General features: G+C 29.5%; 2 non-coding genes across 2 annotated transcripts; one reads left to right on the forward strand and one right to left on the reverse strand.

Moving 5' to 3' along the window:
* Positions 1-476: 476 nt before the first annotated feature.
* On the forward strand, positions 477-583 carry LOC128035692 (small nucleolar RNA R71). The gene has a single exon (XR_008192243.1). It is a non-coding gene; the product is annotated as a small nucleolar RNA R71 (small nucleolar RNA).
* Positions 584-6,267: 5,684 nt separating this feature from the next.
* On the reverse strand, positions 6,268-8,895 carry LOC105762001 (uncharacterized). Its single transcript, XR_008191928.1, has 6 exons — positions 8,851-8,895; positions 7,642-7,724; positions 7,382-7,507; positions 6,870-7,033; positions 6,642-6,735; positions 6,268-6,440 (listed from the first exon to the last, which is right to left on the reverse strand). It is a non-coding gene; the product is annotated as an uncharacterized LOC105762001 (transcript).
* Between the last annotated feature and the right edge of the window lie 3,612 nt (positions 8,896-12,507).

Below are 12,507 nucleotides of genomic sequence, written 5' to 3' on the forward strand. Positions count from 1 at the left end.
CTCCAAATTATAAAGACAACAACAATTAGGCACTTTCATATTTAACCATCAAATTTTCATTTTATGCGATTAAGTCATTTTCTGAAATTAAGCACACAAACAATAAAATTAATTCATGAAACTTTCACACATGTAAATTCACAGATCATAAACACACAAAATAATATTAAAATATTTTTCAGACTCGAATTTGTGGTCCCGAAACCACTATTCCGATTAGGGTCAAAATTAGGTTGTTACATTCAACCTGATTTGCCAACATAAAAATTGCATCAGTATCAAAAACTTCGGCTTCCTTAACAGGTTTTACTCTCGTAACTTGCCACTGATAATTATTTAGTGTCATCTCCTTAATAAATTCTTGAGCTGTCTCAAGTGTTTTGTTATTCAATATTCCGCCAGCTGCTGCATCAATCATCTGTCAAGTCAAAAGATTCAAACCATTGTAAAAAGTTTGAACTTAGTGCCACAAAGGTAGTCCATGATGATAACACCTTCTCAACAAATCCTTAAATCTCTCCCATGTATCATAAAGATTCTCAATATCAAATTGAACAAAAGAAGAGATGTTATTCCTCAATTTAGTTGTTTTAGCTGGTGAAAAATATTTTAACAAAAACTTCTCAGTAATTTGAGTCCAAGTCGCGATAGAACCTCGTGGCAATGAATTTAACCACTTTTTCCCTTGCTCCTCAAAGAGAATGGGAACAACTATAAATGTATGGCATCATCAGTAACACCATTAATCTTGAATGTGTCGTAAATCTCTAGAAAGTTACCCAAATGAGCATTCGGATCTTCATCTATCAACCCATCAAACTGGACATATTTTTGTACCATCTGAATTGTGTTCGGCTTCAGTTCAAAACTTTTTATAGCAATATTCGGTCTAACGATACTCGATTCAACCCCAATTAGAGTGGGATAGCATAAATCATACATAGTACGAGGAGTAGGAGCTGTAGGAAGCTGCTGATTATTTTGATTATCACCCATCTCCACAGTAATATCATTTTCCTCTTGAGTGTCTACTATATTCTGTTGACTTTGTCGTGCTAAACTCTCTATGATTTTTGAAAGCAGTCTTTTCAACTTCACTATAAAAAATTAATAGTTCTGACAGGTTTCCTCTAGCCATAAACAAAAATAACCTATCGTAATAAAATAAAAGAAAAAATTAGAATGTAAAAATTAAATTAAAAACAAAAAAATAAAAATAAAAAATGGCTAAATTAATATAAATAAAATTTTCCTAATATTCTAATCCCTGGCTACGACGCCAAAAACTTGATGTTGTCGTAAACCAACTAAAAATTCGACAAAGGCAAGTGCACCTATCAATTAATAGTATAGCCACGGTGAGCAAAGATATCATTCCCACAAGGACTAAAAGTACTAGTAATTACTGTCTTTCTATTATTTAAGTGACAAATTGGAGTGATTGATTGAAACAAAAATTAACTAAATTAATTAACTAAAGAACACGACAAAGAACAAATCAGGAAAATAAACGATTAACAACAAAGGAACGAGACAATACCCAGGAAAGAATCCAACTAGACTTCATTTGTCATTATCAATCTATATTACATAATTTCTTGGCTTAGTATCTTGATCCGTAGAAGTCTCTAAATTAGGCTAATATCTCTCTTCAAGAGTAAGAACAACTGACTCTAGGTTGATTAATTGAAATTTTTTCTAATTAAAACCCCTACTGTCGTGTTAACTCGATCTATGAATCCCCCTATTAGATTTGACTATAATCCGGTAGGTTTATGTTGTCTTATTTATAGGATTGTATGCAATTCCACTCAATTATTCTAGATCTACTCTTAAAAGGGTCTATTCCTCCTCTAATTTAAGTATATCAAACATGGATTAATAATCTAGAAATATTAAACCAAGAATTAAGCACACATAATTGAGAACAAGATCCAAGTATTTATTGCGTAAAAATAGAAATCAAATAACATAACTCATCCTTAGGTTCATCTCCTTAAGTATTTGGAAAATTAGTTTATGATAACAAATAAAAATATCCCAAAGACAGTATAACCACAAGAAACAAATAAACTCATAATAAACTTCAAAGAAATCAAAATCAGATCTTCAATCTTGATGGAAATCTGCTTTAGAGTCGGCTTCAATGGTGTTTTTCGAGTTGTTTTCTTAAGTATTCTCTGACAACTAACTCCCCTCTTCTTATATTTGTCATATATAGTCTCAAAATATCCAAAAAACCTAAAAAACGCATTTTCTAGCAGGTTTGAAGTGCGATTCGTGATTTCCACACGGTCTAGCACATGGCTATGTGGCAGTCCGTGTGAATCACGTAGTCGTGTTTCTAGCCCGTGTGAAATGGCACAGCCCTTGCGAAATGGCACAGCCCGTGTGGCTCTTAAAACTTGCTCCAATTTTCGCCCATTTTTCGCTTATTTTGCTCCCAAATGCTCTCCTAAGTATGAAAACATGAATTTAAAGGATTAGGGGCATAAATTCACCATTTTAAATCAAATAATCATCCAAAAATGTATTAAGAATGAGCCTAAAACATATTACTTTTGGCATTTATCATGATTTCTTGAATTCAAATCCTGCAGAAGATAAGAATTCTTGCAGAAATTCTCTAAGGCACCGAAGCAAAGCGAAAGCAAACTCGTAAACAAAATAGGCTAAGAATGAACAAAAAAACCATAGAAAAATAGTGCAACCAATTTTTTTAGTAAATGCTCTCAAAAGTATTCTATTACTTTGAATGTTTACAACTAAATGAATATAAATGAAGAGGAAGACCTCTATTTATACTTGAGCTTCCCTAAAACCAACGATATAAACTGAGTTACATCGATGATCAAGATTTTTGCCTATCTACAAGATGAGAGTCTTAAAGGGTTTAAATTCTATACATCTTTATCCCTTAGGATTTACATAAATTACCCTGTTAATTCTAGTTTTACTAAAATGCTTCACTGAACCACCAATGCTTCAAGTAGATGAGCTTCTTCGTATGTTTTACGAGTTGGACCAATTCAAGTTGACCTCTATGGAATGTTGTGTGCGCAATGGTCACAAGCTTTGATTCGTGGCCTGTGATACTAGCATGTTCATATATCTTATTTAGTATATTGTGTTTAATATAAAATAAACTTAATAATAGTCAATTTATTTTTCCTACAAATTAAGTTTTTATTTTTTTAAATGTTATGTAATTTAAATTATTTCATATAATAATTTTTTTAAAATATTTAACTTTTACCTACAACAATATCCATATAAAAAATATTCAACTACTTTTTTATTTTTCTTCATAAGTCAAATTTATACTTTAACATTATTCAAAATTTTATTATTAAAACTATTAGATATATATTATTTTTAAAATTAATAAAAATAAAAATTTAATTCTAAAAATTATTTAAAATTAACAAAATTATGTATTTAAAAAATTAAAACTTTATTTCTAAAATTAAAATTATTAAATATATATTATTTCCAGAATTATTTAGAACTTTATTTTTAAAATTAAAAATTAAAAAATTAAAATTTATTTCTAATATTTAAAAGTATTAAATATATATTATTTCTAAAATTAAAACTATTTAAAACTCTATTCCTAAAATAAAAAATAATTTTTAAACTTTATTTCTAAACTTGCCTATATAATATGTATTTTAATTTTCTTAATCATTAAATATATATATGTACATATTATAACAGTTTTATCTTTCAATTTTTTCCTCAAAATTAAAGCATAAATCATATTCATCATATTACAAATATATTATCTTTTAAAATTCAAGTATATTATTAAATTGTTTATATCTTTCAACTATTTCATTAATTAACACATTAAATAAAAATTTAAATAGGAAAAAAACTGCAACTAGTAAAACATGCTATCATCGTATAAAATCAATCCTCACAATGTCCAAAATTTGTACTAAACATGTCTTATACACCAAGAAACATCGAATTGCTAAAAAAATATCATTGAAGGACACCAAACACACCTAATGGCCTAGGTATATATGCCAAAAACTAAAAGTAAATAAAAGAAACATTACGAGACCAAAGATGAAGTTAAGATTTGAGTCTTAAATGTTGAGGATGAATCAATAAAATTCACACAGAAACTTAAAACACAAAATAAACAGTCTGCACACTCAACATTGAAAAGCTCAATTGTGCTAACAAAACCAAGAGCACGTTTGGTTCGCTGTATTGAAATAGAGGCGTAATGGAATAGAGGTGTAATAGTAAATCAATTGTTTGGTTGAATGTAATGGAATAGAGGCGTAATAGTATTCTTGTGTTTGGTTGAATGGAATAGAGGTGTAATAGCATAATGGAAAAAAAAAACTAAAATGACTAGAATACCCTTAGCATAAATTTGTTTGGGTAAATGATTATTGTTATTGTTATTTAAATTTTAATAAGATTATTAAAATCAATAATAAATAATTTAATCATATTTAAACATAATTTACTCAAATCATAATATATGATACTATAAAAGATAATTTAACATAATTATTATTAAACATATATTAATTAAAATATATAATTTAATAAAATTCTTGATAATTAATATTCTTATATGAATTTACTCAAATCATAATATATGATACTATATTATATAATTTAATAAAATTTGAAATAATTAATATTAAATATATTTTAATTAAAATATATGATTTAATAAAATTTAAAATAATTATAACTAATAAATTTTCTTATATGAATTTGTATAATTTAAAATAATTATTATTACATATAATTTAATAATAATATATAATTTCAAAATATTCTTCAAAATAAATTTTCTTATATGAATTTATACAATTTAAAATAATTAATATTAAATATAATTTAATAATGATATATAATTTCATAAAATTCTTAATAATATAATGTTCTTATATGAATTTACTAAAATCAAGATATAACTTGAGAATTATATTCGCATAAACATAATTAACTTATATTAAGAAAAGGTTAGATGAAAATGAAATTCTACATCATAATCCATATGTTGTATAGTTTTACAACATCAAAAAGTTTGAACATTGATTTTTAATGGTCAGAAAGAAATCTTCTGACCCATTCCATTCTATAAAACTTGGCACATACAAATGTTGCATTTATCAGATAGCTCGGGCCCTTTCATTCTAACATGTAGATGTTTTACCACACACATTAGACATATGCTTATTTAGTTGTGGTGTTTTCCCGCTTTGATATAAAACTTCCTCTCCTCTTGTTTTATTTATAAATTGAGACTAGGGTTACCTTGACATAAGAGACACGGTTCAATGCGTGGAACTTGCCATTGCAAATCCAAGAAAACTGGTGAATTTGGTGTTCAATCAATTCACCGAAGCGCTTTTCCGTCAATGAACTGGCGCCCTTGTAACAAAAAGAGATGAAGCTTGGACTTGACGTGCAAACCATATCTGTGCCCAACCCAAGAGTTGAGGCAAAGGAACATTATTACAATGCAAAGCATACTAAACTCATTGAGTGGGACTAAAACCACATCTCCTCTCGGACTCTCTTCTCATCTCATTGCTCAACTTTTCTATCGAGTTCAAGGATCGCATCGACACAAAAGCAGATTATGCCCAGCGTTTCATGGAAAAAATTGGGGTGAAGCCACGATTGTACTAGCTAATTAGGTGGTTGGCAATGAGAGGAACTTCTTGTTTATCTGTTGTATCTTTCTGCGCTTCGTAGATGGTGCTGCAGTCCTCTCTACTCTTCATGTTAAGCATGGTCTGTATGTACCATCAAAATCAAAACTCGGTTATGAATCAATTGAACGTGAGAGAGTAATATTACTTGAGCTCCTGAGCCGTGACTTTTTGGTCCAGGAACTACTTGTGAGCTTGTTTTGTATTTATTTGCTTATTATGTATGAAACATAAGCATTTACTATAAGCCAGTGTTTAGTAGAAATAATTTGAAGCGACCGAATTTCTGCAACGGTAATGTCTTGCTCTTTGTGTTTTTCGGAATGGAGTTTAGTTTTTCAAGTACAACGATAGACAACTAGGGAAATAAAAGGGGCTTCAAATGATTAAGATTCAAACTTTAGATTTGCTGAATACTTACATGAACAATTTGAGTTCTATTTTGGATTTAATAGTGTGTACTTTTCAATACAATGTTAAAACCTTTGTATACAAGTTCCCACAATCTTCAGATTCGAGCTTTGATGAAATTAACTACTTTTTCGCATGATTGCAGAAGTTCAGCTGTGTTTCGTCTTCACGAATCGCCTTTACAAAATCGAGCACAATCTGTAGCTAACTCATCACGGTGTGCAGTATACTCATGATCGCTCCTTCAATTATGTGCGACTTGTGATTTCGTATAAACCGCAAATTCAGGGCATCTTTGGTGGTACAATTTTATCCATGGATCCATAAATGGTTAATACCACGAATATAATGGCAAACAAGTAAGAAATATATGCCACTAATCACATATTTAGTGAAAATGCATATTAATAATTCCAAATGCAAACTCTTTGAATCGATATAGAGGATGGGGATCAAATTTAAGTATATCCAGGACATTGCAACTGATCCGGTTGTATCATGAACATCAGAAAAGAAATCAATGCTAGCATTTTTCCTAACCTGCAATTTTGATCAATCGAAAGACATGCTGCACAAGCGGCGGTGGTTAATCGGTCCATCAAACTTTCTTGAGTTACACGATATTCAAACTGTCCTATAAATGAATGAATGAATGTTTGGTTTCGGGTAAAACGATAACTAGTTTATCACAAAAATTGTCCATTGGAGGGTGACAAAAGAACCTCACATAAAAATATTGGGGAAAATGAAGCATAATACAGTAGCTACCTTTTCTATTCTTAAGATCAATAAACCCATTCTGCTTAATTCTTTGTAAAAAATCTTTACCCAATCGACCTTCCATGCCTTTCTCCAAATGGAACCGACCAGAAATATTGATGACGGTGGGTACATCATTGTACTTTGAAGCATAGAGAAGCACCACATTCCCCCTACAGGAACCCTATTCAGCATTAAAGAAACATAAAAAAGTAATGATAAATGAATAAAAACATCAGATTCTCTCAAAGAACAAGAGAGCAAATATGAGAAAGCATGAAACTCTATTATCAGCAGATTGCATTTACTTTTCAGCAATAACAAAGTAACCCTTCTCTTATGGTTGAGGGGCGAACTTTTGATTTCCTAGAATCAAAGTCCTTCATAGCACTGAGTTCAAAAACTTGACTGAAAATTTTCATGCACACATAAAAAAGAATGGAACTCAACAATTCTCTCCTGTGCTCATTTCATATAAAGTTTGATTACACTGATTCATGTCACAATTATATATATGAAACAAACCTTTACTGTGGCCAAGAATTGCAGTTATTAGACGTTGGTTCTTGCGGAAATGTCAAATGATAGCTAGTAAATTTTCGGCTTCTCTGCGGTAGTTACCATACATAAAGGAACCTTCACTTTCCCTGGAAGCCAACAGCACAAATAACCTTAATAACCATTGTTTGTATCAACAACTTGCAACTTCAGAAATTTCAAAACATTCTATTTTAAACCATGATTTGTTTCCCAATTAACACTGTTCCTGTTATCTTCTTACCCGTTCCCAGCAAAGTCAAAGCGGAAAGCACTGATTCCCTCTCTTCCCAAAGTAGTGGCAAGAGTCACCATGGGTATTCGTTCCTGAAAATGAATAAAAACCCATAATTATTCTGTAGAAAAGAAAAGAAAATAAACTGGGAGCAAATCGGCAGGAAAAAAAAAATAAACTGGGAGCAAATCGGCTGAAGCTAGAATGAACAGAAGAGAAACAAAGGGGATCGGGGGAGGGTAAAACAGGGAGGGTAAACTGAAGCGGCAGCTAATCTGGGTAAAAGAGAGGGATTAGAAATCGGTGGTTTTCACCGATTAGAAAAGTAATGTATTACACGCATATTAGCAATACATTGAACCAAACGACGGAATAAAGAGGGATTAAGTGGGGCCCACTGATTAGGGGTGTAATGGCTATGCCAATACACCCAACCAAACATGGTGCAAATTCATAATATAAAGTCATTGAACAATAAGGGCATACTAAGGAATAATGCAACATCAATCAATGACAGTCCATATAATCAGTATAACATCATTTACCATCATCTAGCAAATTTCTTTATTGTCAACCCAACAGGCTATCTCAAATCAAAACCACTTTAGCAATGTCATTACTACGTATCAACATAATTTCATATACCATAATCTTCCGGTCAATTTCATCATCTCAACATCAATTCGTATTAAAATTTTAACCGCTATTAATCAATTATGGAATCTGAGTATGGATATATGGAACCCTAACACTCCACAATATTGTGCACAAGTGCCAATGGGCATAAATGCTTTAATACATATAAAATCACGTTTCCCCTAACACTCATGAATAATGCATACATGTGTTAATGTAAATGCGCACAAGTGTCCAATGAGATACACACAAATGTCAAATGCTTCCTCCAACATAAAACACAAACCCTATGACATATTAACTATACCCAAATTATTTTTAACATTTTTAATAGGACATTTATTATTAAAATGTTTATTAATAACACCTGCATCATTAAAAACCCGCCACATGTACGTTATGTAAACCCAAACATAAATCAATTAATAAGCATTTCTATAAGATCCTCGTTACACCATGAATGCATACATGCGAACACATTATGTCAACAACCATCATTAATATTCAAACCTCAATTAAATTACTTAATTAAAATTATACTACAAAATTGAATTGAGCTAGCATAAATCGATACCTTCAAACCTCACTAACTTTCTCCTTCCTTTTTGCCTTGGAGGATTCAACCATTTCTTTCACTACAATCCTCAATCAAAACAATAAAATATAACTATAGAACATAACTAAACCATAAATTCACCTAAAACTACTCATGAAATGCAATTTGATCAAATGAAAAGTTGATTGTTTCTATTCGAAACTCGAGAACTTTAATCTAACCTATCTAAACTGAAAACCTAACTTTAGAATCAAAATGAAGTACTCCTAAACACTCAAAATCCACCACACAGACACACTCTCTCTCTCTCTCTACTCGTAAAATTGCCAAAAATAAGAAAATAATAGAGATAAAATGAAAAAGCAGTTTTCAATGGAGAAAAATAATAGATTAGGGTTAAAAAAAACTTTACATTGCTATAAAAATAAGGATTAAGTCAACAAATCAAAAGATCAACAACTCATCTTTTCCAAAACTAACGTGAATTGCCAAGAAATAAAAAGTAGGATGTTCAAAATCTTGATTGAAAATTATTATTTAATGAAAGATCTTAATGGAAAGTAAACTCACCTTAAGATTTGATTTAATAGAAATCAAATGTTGAAATTGAGAATGTAAAAAAACTTGAGAGATTTTCAGAGAATATTTATGGTTAATTTTGGAAAACTCTTATTGCCAAAATGAATGAAGATAATAGTTCCCTCCTAATAAATTTTCATAAGGGGAATTTTCCTATGAAGGACTTGGGCTTATTACCAATTAAGGACCTCTCCTATCTTAAATCATAGTTTCTAAACTTTTTCACATTGACCCCTTCAATTTTTCTAGCGTTACAATCTAGTCCATATGCCTTACTCTCTAAATTCTCAGTATTAGACAACTAATAATTCTAATTACTAATCATTTACTATTTAACAAATCTCTAAACCACGACCATGCCGATTTCCAAAAACCTCTCAACTTGACTTCCCAAAATGGCTCAGTTTAAGAAATTCGGTTAAACCAAATTTTTTATACCAACAAAGAATTCGTGTCATTATATGAATCATTTCAAATTAAAGTTATTTTGAGTTCAAATTTGATGAATTGAAGTTAATTTTTACGACCAAATTAGGTTATTACGGATCTTTTAGTTTGAGTAAAATTTGACGAAGTCTACTTAGATTATATATATATATATATATATATATATATTATAATGGTAGAGACCCTATATTTATATTGGACTAAAATAAAGGAAGACAAAGCAAAGAAAGAAACACATTTTGTTTTGTATTTAATTAAGGGAAAGTAAATGGAATTGAATATGCCTTATTTCTTTTCAAATTTTGTTTACTATAATTTGAGTGAAAGCCATGGAAATGAAAGTAATTTTTCTTTCAATATATGAAAATTCATTTTATCCTGGTAATATTTTACCTAAATTATTCTATAAAATATGATATAACTAAAAGATCATTATAATTAATTATTTCATTTCTTTTCCACGGTTTAATCGAACAAAATTCGTAAAAGTTTCTTTATTTTACTAATTATCCCAACAAAATTCACATATATCATTTATTTTCTTAACCTTTCTTTTCATTTTATTTCTTATGCATTACATTCATTTCTTTTATAATAATTTACAAAACTCACTCAATAAACTAATAATTTTCCCAACTAATCCACATAAATGTGAAAAAAAAGAAATCATAATAAGCAATGCCATTTTAGAAAAATTAATTATTAATTGATAGTATAACCCAATTCAATTTAATTCGATTTAATCATAATCCAACAACTAGAATTTGTTTAACAAGAACTTGAATTGAACCAAATTCAAAATTATTTAAACGTAAATAATTTAAAATTGAAATTATCCAAATTCAAACAAATAAGTTAAAATTACACAAACCTGATTTAAAACCTGACAAATTCAAACAACCTGATCCCCAAAACTACTCAATCCAAAACAAATCAAACAAAAATTAGCTCAAATCCAAATAAAAATAGTCTTAAAATTTTAAAACTTGACTAACCCGTTTTACCAAATCTAATATAAATTTTAAAATTCAAACTCTGCAACTATTACTGACGTACTTTCTAAGGTCCAACAGCTTTGGGTAACATTAAATCCTCTCTACACACACAAAAGATATAGAAAATATTTAAACTGATGACATTTAAAGATGAAGAAATTCAAGATCGTGGTAGCTAAAAATCATCTAATGTTGTATAAATTTAGTGAATAATTTGACTACAAAATCATTTTCATGGACAAAAATCTCTAGGAAATGGGACCCAAAAAGTACATCTTAAATATATATTTATATAATCTGTACATGAATCCGTCGATCTATGTTGCATTTCAATGTTTCCTATGGGAAAACACATTATATTGTTCCTGTCGGATTATTATTGTTTATTTGATGCTGATTCGATGAACCATTCACTGTCGCAAGAGTACTTTAAGGACATTGGTCAAATACCAATTAGTTTAATTTGCCTTTCAGATTTCATTTAATTGCAATTAGACCAACTGATTAATATTTATAAAATAAGAGATACAAAATTTTGATTGCTTACTTCGAAAATTTTTAAATTTGTAGAGTCTTACTTAAAATTAATCTATTGTAAATTAATAAAAATAAGATATGATTTAAATTTAACTCACTCTATAAGTTGCAATATCAATTTTATACTTCAATTTAGATCACTTTCTCATTAAGCCTTTCTCCCTAAAAACGGAATTATAAACTGATAAAAAATAGTTTACTTATACAAATATGCACTGAAAATCAATTCATCATTGAACAAGTTAAGTGCTCTCCTTTTCATGCATTAGACCTAAACAAGCCGTCTTATATATAAGCATATCGTGGCCCGTTAAGATACAATCAATGTGAATATCTAATTCCTCAAAAGTAGCTTTCAAATATGTCTTCAATAAAGAGTATATTGACACAAATATTCTTTTTTAACATCAAATTCCTTGAAGATCAAATCTATTATTTATGAGAACTTGATCACATTGAAAGTTTTGACAATCCTTACTTTGCTTGATTCTTATACAATATGTTCTCAATAATAAGCTACTAAAAGTCTTCAAAGATAAACATTTAAAAGTTCCAAACAATTTTTGTAAAAATATATCAACTAAATAAGACAAGTTATAATAGTAAAATAGATGTTACTTAAGTTCCAATCAGTGTTGCATTTGGCTTTTGTAAAAACAAAGCAGCACATCAACCAAAGAAATTTAACCAATATCATCTTTATACTCCCCTTAATCCAAACAATCAACCATGAATCAAAACCATGGGATTAACTATTAATGTGAGATCGTCGTATGTTCTCTTGTTGGGATTTTGGCATTCGACTTAAATGATGACTTGAAGCAATGACGTTTCAAAACTATGGAAGTGACATTAATCGATATTAAAACGCTTAGTGCTGCCATAATATTTCATCACCAACTTTCTACAATCGATTTAAAAAGAAATATTATGCATTGTCTCCTTTGAGTATGCTGCCCCTCACATTTAGAATTGTGGTTTGAAGAAAACTAGTGTTAGGCTGTCGAGATAATAAAAAATAATAATAATAACCTTCAATGAGATTAGTAGAAAGCAATAAGGACAGTCGTATCCACATACATCAATAATAATTTTATTTCTTGAGAAAAAAGTAAAAAAATGAGG

The sequence above is a fragment of the Gossypium raimondii genome, chromosome 12 (assembly GCF_025698545.1).
Source record: "Gossypium raimondii isolate GPD5lz chromosome 12, ASM2569854v1, whole genome shotgun sequence".
Taxonomy (NCBI): Eukaryota; Viridiplantae; Streptophyta; class Magnoliopsida; order Malvales; family Malvaceae; genus Gossypium; species Gossypium raimondii.